This window comes from Macaca mulatta, chromosome 19 (assembly GCF_049350105.2).
Source record: "Macaca mulatta isolate MMU2019108-1 chromosome 19, T2T-MMU8v2.0, whole genome shotgun sequence".
In the NCBI taxonomy this organism is placed as follows: domain Eukaryota; kingdom Metazoa; phylum Chordata; class Mammalia; order Primates; family Cercopithecidae; genus Macaca; species Macaca mulatta.
Window position 1 is genome coordinate 58,619,707 of NC_133424.1, and position 20,733 is coordinate 58,640,439.

Here is a 20,733-nt window from a genome sequence, read left to right on the forward strand (position 1 = left end):
TCCTCCCATTACTCTGAGGGAACTGGGGCTCAGGGAAGAGGTGTTCTGAAAAGAGGTCCTGATGCAGACCCCAAGAGAGGGTTTTTGGATCTCCTGCATAAAGAATTGGAGGTGAATCCATAGAGTAAAGTGAAAGCAAGTTTTTTAGGAAAGTAAAGGAATAAAGAATGGCTACCAGACAGAGCAGCCCTGGGGGCCTCTGATTGCCCCCTTTTATGGTTATTTCTTGATTATATGCTGAACAAGGGGAGGATAATTTATGCCTCTCCTATTTAGACCACATAGGAGAGTCACCTATAACTCTCCTGACTTTGTTGTGGCATTTGTAATCTCTCATGGCGCTTGTGGGAGTGTAGCAGTGACAATGACCAGAGGTCACTCTCATTGCCATCTTGGTTTTGTTGGGTTTTAACCAGTTTCTTTCTTTCTTTCTTTCCTTCCTTCCTTCCTTCCTTCCTTCCCTCCTTCCTTCCTTCCTTTTTGTCTATCTTTCTTTTTGAGCCAGAGTCTCGCTCTGTCACCCAGGCTGGAGTGCAGTGGCTCAATCTTGGCTCACTGCAACCTCTGTCTCCCAGGTTCAAGCGATTCTCTTGCCTCAGCTTCCTGACTAGCTGGGATTACAGGCACCCGCTCCCACACCTGGCTAACTTTTGTATTTTTAGTAGAGATGAGGTTTCACCCTGCTGGCCAGGCTGGGTCTCGAACTCTTGACCTCAGGTGACCCGTCTGCCTTGGCTTCCCAAAGTGCTGGGATTACAGGTGTGAGCCACCATGCCTGGTCATTTCTGCCATCTTTAACTTCCATTTATATTTGCCTATGTGTTTGACAGGGTGAATTTCTCATCCCACTCAAGGTTTTGATTGTTCTGATATTGCAAGTATGATTTCCTTAATGGTGAGAAGAGCTGAGCCTCCCTCATGTTTATTATATTAGATCCTATGCACAGGGAGTAGTTGTCCCATCAAGGTATGTAGGAGGCTGAAATCTCAGCTTAGCAGAGTGGGCGGCAGCTGGCATCTGCATGTTCATCAGGGTAAACTGGTTTCATTACACCATTGTGCTCTGCAAAATTGCCATAAGTTATCATATCCCACCACCAGGCACAACTGTTTGAAGGGATGGACCCATCCCAGGTAGTAGAAATATAAGTCTTGCTTTAGTTTGCCCAAGGGTTAGTCCAATTGGCAGAGCTACCCACTCATCACTTAGACCAACACCCAGACCCATTCATCATGGCAGAAATGGCACACAGAAGGAAGCCTCAGCTGTATGACGAGCAGTCACGGCGTATATTCTGAAGGGGAGGAGGTAAAGGCTGGAAGACGCAGTGCAATTTGGTCTACTTCACACAGGCATGAGTTGGGAACCCAGATCTGTCCAAAAGCTGCACCCAGGGCCTCTCTTCCATTTTCTGAGGCTCCTCTGTATTGAAAAATAAAGAAAGGCAAACCAGGGTTACTAAAATCATGGTTTATTTTAAATGCCCACATTTAAACAATTGATGTAATTAGCACAAAAATACACGTAATGTTTTGGAGTTGTTTAAAGGATTTGCAGAATTATGAATTAGTGGTGCCCTGCAGGGAGAGCTGAGTGGCAATGAGACAAGCATATGGTCATAGAATGGACTCTGCCCCAGCCCACTGGGATCTTTCTGCAATGGCAGTATTTATCTCATTCAGAGAAGGATAATAGTAACCCTTGGAGGGTGTGAGGTCTGAACCAGGTGATCCTCACTGCTCGGATCATCTGTGACAGGGTCAGTTGCAGCTTGGAAATAACAAACCTGGGAGGATCCAGAGAGACTGGAACCAAGACGGCGTTTCTGGAACCCAGAGCTCTCCCAGAACCTGCTGACCTCAGGTCATATTTCAGAAATGTTTTCCAGATGAGGAGATATTGGAGAACCTTGGGGCATGATCAGGAATCCCGAGGGTCTGTCCTAAAGCAGCAGCGTTGTTATTTTCTAGAACTGTGCTGTCCAGTATCAAAGCCACTAGGCACATATGACTATTTAGATTAGTTCAAATTAAAGAAAATTTAAGACTTAGTTCCTCATTTTCACTAATCACAGCCACTTTCAGCCTTCACTTCTTTCCAGTGGAGGCCCCAGGAATAACGGAGCAGAAACACATCATTTCTACTGTGCCCTGTCCAAACTCCTGACCCAAGAAATCCATGAAAATAGCAAAATAGTTGTTTATGCCACTGCATTTGCAGTGGTTTCTAATGAGGCAATATATCATTAGCATAGAAATTGGTATGTGGCCATGAGGTGCTGCTATAACAAACAGACCTCAGACGTGTGGTTTTAGCTTGGGTCTGGGTGGTAGTCAGACACCAGAAGATCCTGGTGAAGAAAGTTCATGAAGGCTGGAAGGGTCTCAATTGGCTCTTGGTGAAAGCTGGGAGGATGGGAGAAATTGTCATTAGAATCTGAGAAAAAATGCATTTCTTATTATATACTAGCAGAATTTTTGGTAACAATGACACTTGTGGTAACATTGAAAATAGTAAATATTCCTAATGAACCTATGGATTTGGCTAAGGATACTGCTAGGCAGAATAACATGTGTAACAATTGCTTTCTTTCAGCCACCACAATCAGAACAGAGATATAAGGTATAAAAAATAGAGAAAATATCCAGCTTTTGAGCAAATTTTAGAGGACATATAAAGAAGTACCAGGATACGCTGGGTTCAAGAATGAAAGAGTTTGTAATTCCTGTCTCTCCAAGTGGCAAGATCTCAAATTTTAAAAAGCCTCTTGGGAAAGGTCAAATCCAAGGTGAGATTGTTGGTTTGTTTTGCCTTGTGCGTGTGTTTTTTTAAAGCTCTGAGATAAATCCAAGTTTATGTGTCATAGTCTCTCAGCCAAAACAAAATTAAATCCAACTATCTTAAGGGCATGTCTCCTAGGCCCTCCCTGTCAAACAATGGGGCTTCTCAAAATCTTAAGATAATTGTCCTCACAGGAGGGTCAAATTTGAGAGGTGGTCTTGGTAATGATCTATGTAGAAAAACATTTGAAGAGCTCACTGTTGATAAATTTCCAACATCTATGAAACACATCACTCCAAAGATTTGAGGAGCTGTTTTTGAAAATAGGATTATTTTGCAAGTAGGACTTACTATTTGTAACAATGTTATGTTTAATCTCACCATTGTATTTTACTACATTGGATTTTATTTAATTTCAGCCATATGTGGAAAAGGCCAGATGTAGTTCAGTCCGTCTTGGTTGGTTGAAAGAAATACTGAATGCGTAGATACTGGCTTAGAAAGAAATAATAGCATTAGATCTTGCCATGCATCTTTATGGGGAATAGGTGAGTGGTTTTTGTCATTGTCATTGGTGTAGACAAATTATAAAAAGCAGGGGAACTTTGACTTGACAAGAGCCTCCTGACGTGGGAGGTTTTCACAAATTCATAGATGTGCAAATTGTTTTTAAACATATAAGGAAGAAAGTCACTTGCCTTCCTGTAGTTTGGCTTCATGTCTCTCTCTCAAGTATACCAAATCAGATTTGGTAGAATTTTCAAATATATTTTCCAACTTTTTGGGTTTATGCATCTTATACTTAAACTGCTCTTAAAAATAAAGTTGGATCAATGTAAATATCTTTAGAAGAAAATAATTGGTAAACATGAAGACATTTCTTTGTTGTTGTTGTTGAGACAATGTCTCTGTCACCCAGGCTGGAGTGCAGTGGTGCGATCTCAGCTCACTGCAACCTCCGCCTCCCAGGATCAACCGATCCTGCCACCTCAGCCTCCCCAGTAACTGGGACTACAGACATGCACCACCACATTCAGCTAACTTTGGTACGTTTTGTAGAGATGGGGTTTTGGCATGTTTCCCAGGCTGGTCTCAAACTCCTGGGCTTAAGCAATCCGCTGGCCTCAGCCTCCTAAACTGCGTGAGCTACTGTGCCCAGCCAAGGCATTTCTAAACACATGGAAATAGCACATATGCTCAAAAGACTGAACCGTCATTAAAACCATTACCTCTTTATCTCTCTCATTGCATTTGTTTTTGAAAGAAAAGATCTTGGTTTATCCATCCACCGTCCAAAATTCAAATTTGCTTTATTTATGATAGTTTCTGACAATAAACTCTTCTGACAAGAAAAGTGATGTGCATATATGTTCAAACTCTGATGCCCTGACATTGAAATAATACTCCCTCGAATAGTAAATATTTTCATGGGACTGGGGTAAACCCCCCCCCAAAAAAGGAGAAAACTTTCATCAAAAAATAGCACAACTTGTAAAGGGAAATTCTGGTAAAATGTCATGAACTGAAACCACTACGAGGTAAGTCCATATGTGCATTTAAGACTGTATATTTCCCTCTATGCTCCTCTTTTAGTTGTATCACACAGGTTGTATTCTGGTGTATATTCACCATGATTTAGTTTAATTGGCTTTCTAATTTCCATCATTTCTTTTTTGGCACAGGGGTCATTTTATAAGTAAATTACTTCATTTCCAAAACTTTGAAATTTCCTAGGTATCTTTTTTTGTAATAGGTTTCTAGCATGATTCCACTTTGTCCAGAGAATTTTATATTCTTTATTTTTTACAGCAGTTTTAGGGGCTGGGTGCTGTGGCTCACGCCTGTAATCTCAGCACTTGGGGAGGCCGAGGCGGGTGGATCACTTGAGATTAGGAGTTGGAGACAAGCCTGGTCAACATGGTGACCAGGTCAACAAGCCTGGTCTCTACTAAAAATACAAAATTAGCCAGGAATGGTGGTGCAGGCCTGTAGTCCCAGCTACTTAGGAGGCTGAGGCAGAAGGATCGCTTGAACCTGGGAGGAGGAGGTTGCAGTGAGCCAAGATCACACCATTGCACTCCAGCCTGTGCGACAGAGTGAGATCCTGTCTCAAAAAAAAAAAAAAAAAAAAAAAAAAAAAAAAAAAAAAAAAAGAAAAGAAAAGAAAGAAAAGAATAGTTTTGGGTCCACAGCAAAATAGAGCAGAAGGTACAGAGATTTCCCAAATACCCCTACCCTCACACACTCATGCATCTCATTATCAGTATCTCTGCACCAAAGTGGTACATTTGTTCCAATTATTGAATCTGCATTTACACATCATTATCACTTAAAGTCTATAGTTTAGATTAGGATTTACTCCTGGCCTGGTGTTGTACATCCTATGATATGTGACAAATGTAGAATGATATGTGTCCGTATCTATATCCTATAACTCTGACATAGGAGTTAAAAAGAAATGACTCAGGCAGAGAGTGAGGGTATGGAAGTCCTCAGTAAGGTTTTCCTTTTAATGAAAATCAGCCCCAAATCATTTTCCTTCCTAAGAAAGGTCAGCCTGAAAAGTCAGGCTGCAGTCCTAGATGCTGGCAGTTGTGCCAATCATGTTCAAGATGGCGGCTCCATCTTCCTTCTCTTTGCCAGCCATGTGTGTAGTAAGGAGCAGACAAGATGGTGCTGGCCAACAGGGAAGCCCATTTGCATAATAAGATTAGGGTGGGGTGGTCAGTCTTCCCTGTGCACAATGTAAATATCATAACTGATTGAAGCAATCTGTGGGCCCTATGTACATGACACACCGCCTTCTCAAGTCGGCCTATAAAATCTGGCGCACTACCCACCAGCTGGTCTTTCCTTTCAGAAGCCCCTCTCTCTCACTAGAAAGAGAGCTGCTCTCTTTTCTCTCTCCTTCCTTCCTTCCTTCCCTCCCTCCCTCCCTTCTTTCCTTCCTTCCTTCCTTCCTTCCTTCCTTCCTTCCTTCCTTCCTTCCTCCCTCCCTCCCTCCCTCCCTCCCTCCCTCCCTCCCTCCCTTCCTCCCTCCCTCCCTCCCTCCCTCCCTCCCTTCCTTCCTTCCTTCCTTCCTTCCTCCCTCCCACCCTCCCTCCCTCTTTCTTTCTCCCTCTCTCTCTTTCTCTTACTTTTTAAGACAGAGTTTCACTGTTTTGCCCAGGTTGATAACTTCCCCAATTGCCCCTATAGATAACACTGCTATTGTAAAATCCAAGATTGGTCTTTGAGATATTTTTCAGGTTTGCATTTTGGGGAACAACTGACACCACCTGGACTGGTTGGCCCTTAGCAGGAACTGACTCAGTGCACAAAGGCAGTTTCCACACCCCTGTGATTTCATCACCAGCCCAGTCATTCAGCATTTCCCATCTCCCAGCCTTCTGCCTGCCAAACTGTCTGTAAAAACTCTAGTCTCCAAATTCTTGGGACAGTGAATTTGAGAAATACCTCCAGTCCTTCCATTTGGCAGGCCCTGTGATTATAAAATTCCTTCTTTGCTGTAAGACCTGCTGTTCTTACTGCACTGGCTTTTCTGGGCAGTGGGCAGGAAAAGCCATCAGGCTGTAACACAGTTTTATTAGTCCATGTTCACACTGCTATAAAGAACTACTGTGAAGTGGTAATTTATAAAGAAAAGAGGTTTAGCCGGGCATAGTGGCTCACGCCTGTAATCCCAGCACTTTGGGAGGCTGAGGTGGGCGGATCACAAAGTCAGGAGATTGAGACCATCCTGGCTAACAAGGTGAAACCCTGTCTCTACTAAAAACACAAAAATTAGCTGGGTGTGGTGGCAGGCGCCTGTAGTCCCAGCTACTTGGGAGGCTGAGGCAGGAGAATGGCGTGAACCCGGGAGGTGGAGCTTGCAGTGAGCCTAGAGTGCGCCACTGCACTCCAGCCTGGAAAACAGAGTGAGATTCCGTCTCAAAAAAAAAAAAAAAAAAAAAGAAAAGAGGTTTAATTGACTCACAGTTCTGCATGGCTGGGGAAGCCTCAGGAAACTTACAATTATGGCGGAAGGCAAAGGGGAAACAAGGCACGTTTTACATGGCAGCAGGAGAGACAGTGAAGGGGGAAGTGCCACACTTTTAAACCATTAGATCTCGTGATAACTCACTCACTATCACAAGAGCAGCATGGAGAAAATCTGCCCCCATGATCCAATCACCTCCCACCAGGTCTTTCCTCTGACACATGGGAATTACAATTTGAGAAGAGATTTGGGTAGGGACACGGAGCCAAATCATGTCAATAGTCAATATTCTTTATTTTGAGACAGTCTGGAAGGCTGGAGTGTAGTGGCATGATCAGGGATCACTGCAGCCTTGACCTCCTGGGCTCAAGCAGTTCCCCACCTCAGCCTACAAAGTAGCTGGGACTATATGTGTGCACCACCATACCTGACTATCTTTTTTTTTTTTTTTGTAGAGACATCATCTCCCTGTGGTTCCCAGGCTGGTCTCAAACTCCCGGCCTTAATCAAACCTCCCACCTTGGTCTCCCAAAGTGCTGAGATTATAGGCATGAGCCACTGCATCCAGCCTGCAGTCAATATTCTTTATATCTATCCATATATTTATCTTTGCGTTTTGTTTGTTCTCCATTCTATCATGCTTGGCCATGTTTCTGGATGGGTTACTTTGTCTTCTGAATGAAGTATTTCCTTTAGTATTTTCTTTTCTTTTCTTTTCCTTTTGTTTCAAATAATGTATTTTATTGGCCAGGCATGGTGGCCGAAGTCTGTAGTTCCAGCACTTTGGGAGGCCGAGGCCGGTGGATCACCTGAGGTCAGGATATATATATGTATGTATATATATGTATGTATTTACATTTTTTTCATTCCTGGCTACCCTTAAGTGGCAGAAAGAAAACCATCTTTTAAAACACTAATGGCTGACATAGTAGACACTCAAATGACAGACCTGGGATTTGAACCCAAGTAGTTGTGCAGTGGTATCCACAAATCTACAATCTTAACCTCCCTCCTGCAATATACTATCGATATTTCCCAGGCTTCTACCCTTACTTTTGCATCTCCTAACATAATTTTATTGTGACAGAAAGTGAGTTTATTTCTGCCTTTGTTGTTATTCCTTTATCAGCTGAGATGTATAATCCCAGGCTGTTCTGAATTCACCCGAAGCAACACTGGCTCTGTGCCCTGTACTGGGCAGTTGACCCCATGAGCCAAGAGCACTGCAGGGGACTGGAGGGAGGGTGTGCATCAGACAGCCAGGGCTGGGGAAAGACCTGCTGGGCACACCAGCCGCAAGGACACGCAGTGGCACTCTCCAGATGGGTTATTATGCTGCAAGTGTTAAATGTCCTGAAAATGCCCCTTTTCTATGTGTTCTAATTAAGCTAGAAGACTGAGGTGTTTAGCATACTTGAAATTCATTCACACTCTTACAAAGAGGGTTACATTGTTTCCTGCTCCCCCACTCCTTCCTTCCACTGGGAAAAAGCTGAAAATAGGCAGGAGGGTTTGAGGACAGTTGAAGGACTAAGGGCTGGATTAAATGGCTGAGAGCAACCGTGGGTTACTGTCGACATCTTGCCCTGGTTTCCATTTGCAGGGATCGGAGGACTAAATTGCATAAGTGCCACCTACCTCCTGCTTCTTAACAAGGTTTTGCGGGAAATAGCAAAGAATATGTGTATTGGCTGTGCATGGTGGCTCACACTTGTAATCCCAGCACTTTGGGAGGCCAAGGCGGGTGGATCACCTCAGGTCAGGCATTCAAGACCAGCCTGGCTAACATGGTGAAACCCTGTCTCTACTAATAATACAAAAAATTAGCCGGGTGTGGTGGTGAGCGCCTGTAATTCCAGCTACACAGGAGGCTGAGGCAGGAGAATCGCTTGAACCTGGGAGGCAGAGTTTGCAGTGAGTTGAGATCGCACCATTGCACTCCAGCCTGGGCGACAACAGCAAAACTCTATAAAAAAAAAAAAAGGCAGAAATATCAATTGCTTTGCAGACATCAAAACTATTAATACGGCCAGGCATGGTGGCTCATGCCTGTAATCCCACCACTTTGGGACGCCGAGGCAGGCAGAGATCGAGACCATCCTGGCTAACACGGTGAAACCCCGTCTCTACTAAAAGTACAACAAATTAGCCGGGGGTGGTGGTGGGCGCCTGTAGTCTCAGCTACTTGGGAGGCTGAGGCAAGAGAATGGCGTGAACTGGGAAGCAGAGCTTGCAGTGAGCCGAGATCACGCCACTGCACTCCAGCCTGGGTGACAGAGTGAGACTCCGTCTCAAAAAAAAAAAAAAAAAAAAAAAAAAAAAAACCCAAAAAACAAACATCAAAAACTATTAATACATACTTAAAATGTACATTACATGTTTTATTCCCTAGAATTCTAAAGGTGTTTATATGTTATCTCTTGTTTTTCTTGGAAATGCTTGCTACTCTGTATCAGCAAACATCCCAGGGCTGAAAGTAGTGGGAGTTGAAAAGCTTTGGGAGAAGTCAGGAAAAAAAAACAAAAAACAAAAAACAAAAAAACAGAACAAAAAGGGGAGGAACCCTCAGTGGAAAGTATGCACAGACGGTAAACATGCCAAGGGAGGCCCATCTGTTTCTGTACCCCTTATGCAACATGTCTGTATAATTGGGGATAGGCAAGTTGTATAATTGGGGTTGGTTAATAAAAACAATTATTTGAAGTGGGGAATATTAGTTACTTACACTGCAATATAGCCAGGGTGTTTGTGTTACTTCACTTGGTTCTGATTTAAATGATGTGTTTTGCTTTTTGTTTTGTTTGAGACAGAGTCTCACTGTATTGCCCAGGCTGAAGTGCAGTGACCTCATCTCGGCTTACTGCAACCTCCACCTCCCAGGTTCAAGCAATTCTCCTGCCTCAGCCTCCTGAGTAGCTGGGATTACAGGCATCTGCCACCACGCCCAGCTAATTTCTGTATTTTTAGTAGAGCTGAGGTTTTACCATGTTGGCCAAGATGGTCTGGAACTCTTGGCCTGGAGTGATCCATCTGCCTCAGCCCCCCAAAGTGCTGGGATTATATACCACATTTTCTTTATTCATTCATCTGCTGTTGGACACCTAGGTTGATTCCATATCTTGGTTATTGTGAATAGTGCTGCAGTAAACATGGAGGTGCAGATGTCTCTTAGATATACTGATTTCCTTTTTTCCGTGGTGTGATAAATGCCCAGTAGCAGGATTGCTGTATGACACAGTGGTTGTTTTGTAGTTTTTTAAGAACCTCCATACTGTTCTACCTGGTGGTGGTGTTAATTTACATTCTAATCAGCAGTGTATAAGAGTTCCCTTTTCTCTGCATCCTTGCCAGCATTATTTTTTATCTTTTTGAAAATAGCTAGCCTAACTTAGGTGAGATGATACCTCATTACGGTTTTAATTTGCATTTCCCTGATAATTAGTGACGTTGAGTAGTTTTTTCATATATCTGTTGCCCACTTTTATGTCTTCTTTTGAGAAATGTCTGTTCAGATCATTTGCCCATTTTAAAATCAGTTTGTTTGTTTGTTTTTGCTATTGAGATGTTTGAGTTTCTTGTATATTCTGGATATTAATCCCTAGTCAGATGAATAGTTTTCAAATATTTTCTCCCATTCTGTAAGTCATGTTTTCACTCTGTTGATTGTTGTCTTTGCTGTGCAGAGCTTTTTATTTTGATATCATTCCATTTATTTATTTTTGCTTTGATTGCCTGTGCTTTTGAGATTTTATTCATAAGGTATTTTCTCAGAGCAATATCCTGAAGCATTTTCTCTGTTTTCTACTATAAGTTTTGTAGTTTCAGGTTTTACATGTAAATCTTTGAATCATTTTGAGTTTATTTTTGTATAGGGTGATCCATGGGAGTCTAGTTTCATTGTTCTACATATGGATATTCAGTCTCCCCAGCAGTATTTATTAAAGAGACTGTCCTTTCCCCAATGAGTGTTCTTGGCACCTTTGTCAAAATCAGTTGGCTGGATTAATTTTCAGATACTTGGATTAATTTTCAGGTTTTCTGTTCTGTTCCATTGGTCTCTGTATCTATTTTTATGCCAGTGCCATGCTGTTTTGGTTACAACAGCTTTGTAGCGTATTTTGAGGTCTGGTAGTGTGATGCTTCCAGCTTTGTTCTTTTTACTCAAGATTGCTTTGGCTTTTTGAGGTCTTTTGTGGTGTACTTTCATATCTCTACTTTCTCAATAATACCTCAAAAGCCTTTTTTTTTTCATATGATGTCCACACCAAAGAATAAACAAAGACATAAATACCTCAAGGATCAAATGCCTAAAATATTGAGCCTCTGTAATCTCAAAGAGAAAGTAAGAACCTGAGTGTTCCAAGGGAAGATGAATGTGAGGAAAACAGTGAGTAGTCTAAAGATAAAGGAATAGAAGATCTATAGTCTTCAAAGTTGGAAGATAAAGGAAGATGGCCTTCTGTCTTCAAGAACAAAATCTGAAATGGAAGGAATGAGCCCTGGAGCTATTGCTGATGTCATTGCCAAATCAATACATCCCCTTATCATCCTTCAGTGTGGGTATGTACAGGGCCACTTGAAGAGAGACTATAGCTAACTTGGACATCTTTGGTATCTTGGTGACTAAGGAGGGAAACCCAGTTTCTCTCAAAAGGGAAATGAAGAGAACTGCTGTATATGTCCCCTATGAACCAGGGGAGCAGTAAGTAAAACTAGGTAAAGGTCATTAAATTAGTTCTGCCATGCTCTTACCTGTGACTGTGAAGGCACCTCATGTAAAGTAACATGCCCTCCTGGGAATGGCATTTGATAACAGCAGATTCGTTCTCAGTAATGTGTTTTCTTTTCATTTCATTTCTTTTTTGTTCTTTTCCAGATAGGGTCTCGCTGTGTTGCCCAGGCTGGCCTCTAACTTCAGGAGTTCAACAGTTTATCCTGCTTCAGCATCCCGGTTAGCCAGAACAGGTGTGTGCCACCATGCTGATCTTCACTAACGTGTTTTCTTTGATCTCTCATTGCATGTTTTGCTACCCTCCCATGTCTGGATTGAATCTCGAATACCTCCCATGATCTTATCATACCCAACTTAACTAGAATATTTCCATTCAACATTGTGGCCACAAATTTTCCAATCTTTTGAAATGAGGTCAAAGCTCTTCATTTGAATTTGCTTATTAGTGTTTACCTATATTTAAAAAAAACTACATCATTAATTGCATCCTTCAGTTCTGGTCCTTATAAGTGGAAAGAGAGCTTTAGAGATACTTGCAAAGATCAGAATGTAGAATCATAGATATTTACAGTTAGTCCTCAAATTTTTTTTTTTTTTTTTTTTTTTTTTGAGACAGAGTCTCGCTCTATCACCCAGACTGGAGTGCAGTGGCAAGATCTCCACTCACTGCAAGCTCCACCACCTCCCGGGTTAACGCCATCCTCCTGCCTCAGCCTCCCTAGAAGCTGGGACTACAGGTGCCCACCACCACGCCCGGTTAATTTTTTTGTATTTTCAGTAGAGATGGGGTTTCACCATTTTCGCCAGGATGGTCTCGATCTCCTGACCTCGTGATCCACCTGCCTCGGCCTCCCAAAGTGCTGGGATTACAGGCGTGAGCCACCGTGCCCGGTCTGTTCTCAATATTTTATAGCTGAATGGTAAAAATTTAATTTGACAGCAAAAAATTTTGTGAGCACTCAGTTTAGTTTAGTTTAGTTTAGTTTTTTTTTCCCGAAGTCTCACTCATTCTGTCACCCAGGCTGGAGTGCAGTGGCACCATCTCGGCTCACTGCAGGCTCCGCCTGCTGGGTTTAAGTGAATCTCCTGCCTCAGCCTCCTGAGTAGCTGGGATTACAGGTGCCTACCACCACGCCCAGCTAATTTTTGTACTTTTAGTAGAGACGGGGTTTCACCATGTTGGCCAGGCCGATCTCAAACTCCTGACCTCAAGTGATCTGCCTGCCTCTGCCTTCCAAAGTGCTGGGATTACAGGCATGAGACACCATACCCAGACCAATTTAGTTTTTATATAAAGGTGGCATAAATGATAACACCACCTTTCAAACTTGAACTTTCCGCATGCAATCAATAGGACTTGCAGAAGTAATAGGGAATATTAAGTAAACTAAGGCTGTGCTACACCATGTGGTTTAACTTTAGATTAATTGCAATTAAATAACACGAAAAATTCAGTTCCTCAGCTGCACTGTTCATATTTCATGTGCTCAACTGCCATATTGCCTAGTGGTTACAACATTAGACATCTCAGATACCGAACATTCTGATCATTGCAGAAAGTTCCATTGGACAGCTGATTAGAGAGTCCCTTATACGAAGTTCACCTCAGGAGGCTCATACTGGAATTAAGAGGCATTTCAATTCTTCTCCAATTCCATCTTGTACTGCATCAGTGTGCCCTGGCAAGGATCTCCTCCACTCACTCCCTATGTATCCAGGGATCACCTGGAGTTTTAGTGTCTGCTGTGATATTTGGAGATGCCTCCTGATGAAGTAGAAAAATACTGACATGGGTGAGGTCTGGTGGCCAAGAATTGTTGGATGCTTGCCAGCCCATGAATATACAATGGATACAGAGAGATGAGGAGTCAGGAATCAAAGGCAATGCAATATTTCCACCCAGAGCTGCAAGCTCATACAGGCAAGTCCTCCCTTTGAGGCTGGAATTGTTTTTAGATCTACATAGCCACAGAAGACTGGAATGGAGCCCACATGAAGGAGAAATGGAGGTCATTTCTCAACTTGCTCTTCCTCCAGCATGTTCCTTGCATAAGACTCCCTGTAGGATCTCACCGAAGGAGGACACAAATTCCTGAAACCTTTGACCTGACCCTCTTCTCTCCCCATACACCCCAGTCACTCACTTTTGGTCACGTGCACACTCTTTCTCTTAGGCTTCAGAGTCCCAAAGGTTGTTATTTTCTTCCTTTCTGGACAATAAGGTAGAAACATTTGAAAATATGTGAAGATCTCAAAGGATTTGATCCAAATGACTAAAAATACATCTGAATATGAGAACTTTGACTTTACTTTCAACTTATGTAGTAACAAGTATCCATTAAAAATGTTAAAGAATCAGTCTCAAAATATTAGAAACCTTGAGACTTAAATATAGAAAACAAGAAATACTTCTTTTATTATTTTCTTATGGTTTTTTTTTTTCTTGTAGGGCAGGGAGGTAGTGGACTCTTAAGCTTAGGAATCTAGAAAGGGCAAAAGAGGCTCATTTTTAGAGTAAAAATATTAACCACATTTTCCTCAAGGCTGAGGAAAGTATACATCAAAATATAGCTGTGGTTTATAACTGGATCCAAATTTGAGTTGGCTGTGAAGGGGAAGTTGAAACTTTTTGTATCCAGAAACATCAATGGATATGATTTTAGTTCCCCATAAATCAGCCATGCTAAAATTCATGTATAATTATTATTATTATTATTTTTTAAAGTGAAAGCAAGTTTATTAAGAAAGTAAAGGAATAAAAGAAAGGCTACTCCATAGGCAGAGCAGCCTCGAGGGCTGCTGGTTGCCCTTTTTTTTTTTTTTTTGATACAGAGTCTCACTCTGTCGCCCAGGTTGGAGTGCAGTGGTGCTGTCTCGGCTTACTGCAACCTCTGCCTCTTGGGTTCAAGCAATTCTCTGCCTCAGCCTCCCAAGTAGCTGGGATTACAGGCACCCGCCACCATGCCTGGCTAATTTTTTGTATTTTTAGTAGAGACGGGGTTTCACCATCTTGGCCAGGCTGGTCTTGAACTCCTGACCTCGTGATCCACCCGCCTCGGCCTCCCAAAGTGCTGGGATTACAGGCGTGAGCCACCACGCTCGGCCTGGTTGCCCATTTTTATGGTTATTTCTTGATTATAAGAGAAACAAGGTGTACTAGTCTGTTCTCATGCTGCTAATAAAGACACACTCAAGACTGGGTAATTGAAAAAGGAAAGAGGTTTAATTGACTCACAGTTTCACCTGGTTGAGGAAGCCTCACAATCATGGCAGAAGGCAAGGAGGAGCAAAGCCACATCTTACATGGTGGCAGGCAAAGAGAGAGCTTGTGCAAGAGAACTCTCATTTATAAAACCATCAGATCTCATGAGATTTATTCACTACCATGAGAACAGCACGGGAAAGACCCGTCCCCATAATTTAACTACCTCCCACCGCATCCCTCCCATGACAGGTGGGAACTATGGGAATTACAATTCAAGATGAGATTTGGGTGGGGACCCACCCAAACCATATTATTCTGCCCCACCCAAACCATATTATTCTGCCCCCAACCCCTCCCAAATTTCATGTTCTCACATTTTAAAACCAATCATACTTTCCCAACAGTCCCCCAAATTGTTAACTAATTTCAGCATTAACTTAAAAGTCCATAGTCCAAAGTCTCATTTAAGACAAGGCAAGTTCCGGCCGGACGCGGTGGCTCAAGCCTGTAATCCCAGCACTTTGGGAGGCCGAGACGGGTGGATCACGAGGTCAGGAGATCAAGACCATCCTGGCTAACACGGTGAAACCCTGTCTCTACTAAAAAATACAAAAAACTAGCCGGGCAAAGTGGCGGGCGCCTGTAGTCCCAGCTACTCCGGAGGCTGAGGCAGGAGAACGGCATAAACCTGGGAGGCGGAGCTTGCGGTGAGCTGAGATCCGGCCACTGCACTCCAGCCTGGGCGACAGAGCGAGACTCTGTCTCAAAAAAAAAAAAAAAAAAAAAAAAGACAAAGCAAGTTCCTTTCACCTAGGAGCCTGTAAAATCAAAAGCAAGTTAGTTACTTTCTAGATACAATGGGGGTACAGGTATCGGGTAAATACACCCATTCCAAATATGAGAGATTGGCCAAGATGAAGGGGCTACAGGCCCCATGCAAGGTAGAAATCCAGCAGGGCAGCCAAATCTTAAAGCTCTGAAATTATCTCCTTGGACACCATTTCTCACATCCAAGTCATGCTGCAAGAGGTGGGTTCCCATGGTCTTGGGCAGCTCTGCCTCTGTGGTTTTGTGGCTGCTTTCACTCCTGGTGTTGAGTGTCTCTGGCTCTTCCAGGTGCACAGTGCAAGCTGTTGGTGGATCTACCATTCTGGGGTCTGGAGGATGGTGGCCCTCTCCTCACAGCCCCACTCGGGAGTGCCTCACTGGGGACTCTGTGTGGGGTTTCAAGCCCACATCTTCATTGCCCTAGCAAAGGTTCTCCATGAGGGCCTTTTTCCTGAAGCAAACTTCTGACTGGACATCCAGGCGTTTCTATACATCCTCTGAAATCTAGGCAGAGGTTCTCAAACCTCAGTTCTTGACCTCTGTGCACCCGCAGACTCAACACCATGTGGATGCTGCCAAGGCTTGGAGCTTGTACCCTTTGAAGCCGAGGCCCTAGCTGTACCTTGGCCCCTTTTAGCCATGGCTAGAGCAGCTGGGATGCAGGGTGTCAAGTCCCTAGGCTACACACAGCCAAATCATATCACAAGGGGTGGATTATTCATGAATTTTCCAGGAAGAGTGGGCAATTCCCAGAACTGGGGGTTCCTCCCTGTTTTAGACCACATAGGGTAGTTTTCTGATGTTGCTATGGCATTTGTAAACGGTTATGGTGCTGGTAGGAGTGTCTTTTAGCATCATAATGCACTATGATTAGTGTATAATGAGCAGTGAGGACAACCAGAAACCACTTTTGTTGCCATCTTGGTTTTGGCTGGCTTTTTTTACTGCAACCTGTTTTATCGGCAAGGTCTTTATAAGCTGTATCTTGTTCTGAACTCCTACCTCATTCTGTGAGTTAAAATGCCTTAACCATCTGGGAATGCAACCCAGTAGTTCTCAGCCTTATTTTACCCAGCCCCTATTCAAGGTGGAGTTGTCCTGATTCAAATGTCTCTAACATTTCCCCCCTCCCTTTTACAAGGCAACCCTTAATCCTAAGGGTCGTAGAAGGATGAAGATCCATATTCTGTAACTTCTTCAGACTGAATAGGAGCAATGATATTCCTGCCTAACTGTTGGGGTCTCTTGTATTCAGGGTAGAGAGGAATTCAGAAAGCATAGGCATGGTGAGGGTCACTTATAACTCCGAGTTGTGACAAAAGGTGGTATCTGTCTTTTTTGTTTATTCTGAGCTGCAACCAGAGATCACTGGTTGCTTCACAGGAATAAGCAGTCAGTCTAAATTGCAGAAAAAAAAAAATGCCTCAAAAACAACTGATGAGATTAGAATCTAATAACAGGTGTACCATAGTTCTTGAAACATAATTTTTCTCTCTCCAGTCTTCCATTTTTTACTATATAAACATTACACACAACACATGTAAATACACAGACAGACAGAAGAAGATCCAGTAGCTGTAAGACTGCTCATTTGCCAGTTTGTTAATTGGATTACTGGCAGGGTGGAGCCCTTGGAGGAATAGGGCCAGGAAAGCATGCAGTTTCTATAGCCTAAAAAGCAGGCACAGCTGGAAGGCAAAAATAGATCCCCAAAAATTAAGGGTGTCATTTTTATACCGGTTCCTGGATCCCCCAAAAAAGAAATGCTATGAAACAAGACAGTGCAATAATTTTACCACACATTTAATTGCTAGGAAACCCGAAGCCAATCAACCCATTCTGTGATAACCCATCCCACATGGGAGTCTTATGTCTGGGTGGGGGGGAAGGGCATTTCCAACTTTTTAGGTGGTCAAGAGCATGCTTTTCTGATCCAAAAAAGCAAAGAACCATATATTCCCAAACAAGTGCCGTTAGTTATTTACCAAAGTATATTTCCTATTTAGTTATTGCACACCAAAGCTCTCTCATAATTCAAAGTAATTTCTGATGCTCCCCCAAATCAAAACCATCACATAACACAATGCAAAACAGAACACAGTCTTCGATTTTGAGAGGAATCTATCCACTTTTAATTCCTAGGGTTTCCATGAGGAAAACAGAGGTTTTTCCCAAAACGTGGTCTGTAGCACTTCCTGTTTTCCCCAAGGAGTTCCATGATGTTAGAACTTGAATAAGCTGACGTTTAACCATAGTGCTCTTAAAAAATCATTTAAAATCTCTTATTACCCAACTTTAGCCAGGCCAAACTGCCAAGGCTGAGTCTAAATATCCAAGTGTTCACTTTGTGACTTTTCTTTCAGATGTTGCCCTTTTTTTTTTTTTTTGAGATGGAGTTTTACTCTTGTTGCCCAGGCTGGAGTGCAATGGAGTGATCTCGGCCCATTGCAACTTCCGCCTCCTGAGTTCAAGCCATTCTCCTGCCTCAGCCTCCTTAGTAGCTGGGATTATAGGCATGCGCCACCATGCCCAGCTAATTTTGTATTTTTAGTAGAGACAGGGTTTCTCTATCTTGGTCAGGCTGGTCTTGAACTCCTGACCTCAGGTGATCTGTCCACCTCGGCCTCAGGTGATCCGTCCACCCTTAGTCAGGGTTCTCTACAGGGACAGAACTAATAGGATATATATACACACACACACACACACACACAAACACACACACATATATATCTTATTTTTTGAGACACAAAATGGGAATTTATTATAAGGATAATGAAGTGTTTCAAGGAATGAACGGAGGCCTCAGGAATGGACTGGAACCAGAAAATGGAAAGCTATAGGGAGTGCTTTTTTTTAAAATTATACTTTAAGTTCTTGGGTACATGTGAGGTTTGTTACATATGTATACATGTGCCATGTTGGTGTGGTGCACCCATTAACTCATCATTTACATTAGGTATATCTCCTAATGCTACCCCTCCCCACTCCCCCCACCCCACAACAGGCCCCGGTGTGTGATGTTCCCCTTCCTGTGTCCAAGTGATCTCATTGTTCAATTCCCACCTGTGAGTGAGAACATGCGGTGTTTGGTTTTTTGTCTTTGCGATAGTTTGCTGAGAATGATGGCTTCCAGCTGCATCCATGTCCCTACAAAGGACATGAACTCATCCTTTTTTATGGCTGCATAGTATTCCATGGTATATATGTGCCCCATATTCTTAATCCAGTCTATCATTGATGGACATTTGGGTTGGTTCCAAGTCTTTGCTATTGTGAATAGTGCTGCAATAAACTTACATGTGCATGTGTCTTTATAGCAGCATGATTTATAATCCTTTGGGTATATACCCAGTAATGGGATGGCTGGGTCAAATGGTATTTCTAGTTCTAGATCCTTGAGGAATCGCCACACTGTCTTCCACAATGGTTGAACTGGTTTACAGTCCCACAAACAGTGTAAAAGTGTTCCTATTTTTCCACATCCTCTCCAGCACCTGTTGTTTCCTGACTTTTTAATGTATATATCTTATTATTGTGGGACCTTGTGATCGTGTGAGTTAATGCTACTTAATAAACTCCCATATATGTATATGTATACTTATTTATTATAATTATTATAATTAATGTATGTATATCTACTATGTATATATGTGTATGTATATATACATATATGGGAGTTTATTAAGTAGTATTAACTCACACGATCACAAGGTCCCACAATAGGCCGTCTGCAAGCTGAGGAGCAAGGAAGCCACTCTGAGTCCCAAAGCTGAAGAACTTCGAGTCTGATGTTTGAGAACTTGGAGTCCGATGTCTGAGGGCAGGAAGCATCCAGCATGGGAGAAAGATGTAGGCTGGGAGGCTAAGACAGTCTAGCCTTTTCACGTTTTTCTGTCTGCTTTATATTCTAGCCAAGCTGGCAGCTGATGAGATGGTGCCCACGCAGATTAATGTTGGGTCTGCCTTTCCCAACCCATTGATCCAAATGTTAATCTTCTTTGGCAACACCCTCACAGGCACACTAGCATCAATACTTTGCATCCTTCAATCCAAGCGAGCTGACAATCAGTATTAACCATTACAGAAGCCAATCTCCACATGCAAGTATTCCAAGAAGATGATGAAAATCATGTCCCTGACATGGAAATCAAGGCACTTTCACCACATTCTACTGGAAGACATTCAAGGAAGTCATTAAGGTAAGCCCAGATTGAAGAGGAAGGGATTCAATTCCACCTTTCAATGGGAAGAACAGAAAGAATTTGTGGCTACCTTAAACCTATCACTTAGAGTTTCCAATAGTTTAAAGAATAATTGATTTTTTAGAACAGCATTAGGTTTACAGAAAAATTAAGAAGCTAGTATAAAAAGCTTCCAAATACCTTGAAACCAGCTTCCCCTATTTTTAACTTCTTACATTAGTATATTTATTATAATTAATGAAAGGATATTGATACCCCGTTAGTAACTAAAGTCCATAGTTTATTTAGGTTTTCTTCATTTTCACCAGATGTCCTCTTTCTGTTCCAGAATCCTATTCAGGACACATTGCATTTAGTTGTCCCATCTCTTTAGCCTCCTCTTGACTGTGACAGTTTCTCAGATTTTTCCTTGTTTTTGATGACCTTCACAGTTATGAGCAGTACTGGTAAGGAACTTGCTTATTTTCCGGCACAAGTTGCTTCAGATCCTTACCAGGGTCTGAAGGGCGCTGGTAAGGTTGTAGAATATCCCTATTGGAATTTGTGTGATTTTTCCCCCTAATGATTAGACTGACATTATTGGTTTTGGGGAGCAAGATAACAGAGATAAAGTACCATTTCTGTCACATCCTATCAAGGAGATACTGTCAACCTGATTTATCACTGATGATTATGACACTGATTACCTGGCTAATGTGGTATTTTTCTCCAGTGTAAAGTTACTCTTTTTCTCCCCTTTCCACATTGAAGTCTTTGGAACCAGGTCATTATTTGCAGCCTGCATTTTAAAAAGTGAGGAGTTGGGCTTTCCTTCCTTGATGGTGCTGTATTTATATACATTACTTGGAATTCTTCTGTATTGGAGATTTGTCTCTTCTCCTCACTTATTTATTCAATCATTTATTTATACCAGTAGGAACTCATGAATATTTATTTTAAACTTTGGGTTTATCTTTTTTTTTTTTTTTTTTTGAGACGGAGTCTGCTCTGTCGCCCAGGCTGGAG

The 20,733-nt window shown here is 42.4% G+C and overlaps 1 protein-coding gene and 2 long non-coding RNA genes across 3 annotated transcripts in view; 1 reads left to right on the forward strand and 2 right to left on the reverse strand.

Moving 5' to 3' along the window:
* The window catches only part of IGFL4 (IGF like family member 4), a 34,258-nt gene that overhangs the window by 11,411 nt on the left and 2,114 nt on the right, over positions 1-20,733 (reverse strand).
* On the reverse strand, positions 4,518-8,587 carry LOC144337198 (uncharacterized). The gene is made up of 3 exons (XR_013409936.1): positions 8,515-8,587; positions 6,781-7,570; positions 4,518-4,616 (listed from the first exon to the last, which is right to left on the reverse strand). It is a non-coding gene; the product is annotated as an uncharacterized LOC144337198 (long non-coding RNA).
* On the forward strand, positions 10,298-20,130 carry LOC144337199 (uncharacterized). The gene is made up of 3 exons (XR_013409937.1): positions 10,298-12,110; positions 17,923-19,070; positions 19,250-20,130. It is a non-coding gene; the product is annotated as an uncharacterized LOC144337199 (long non-coding RNA).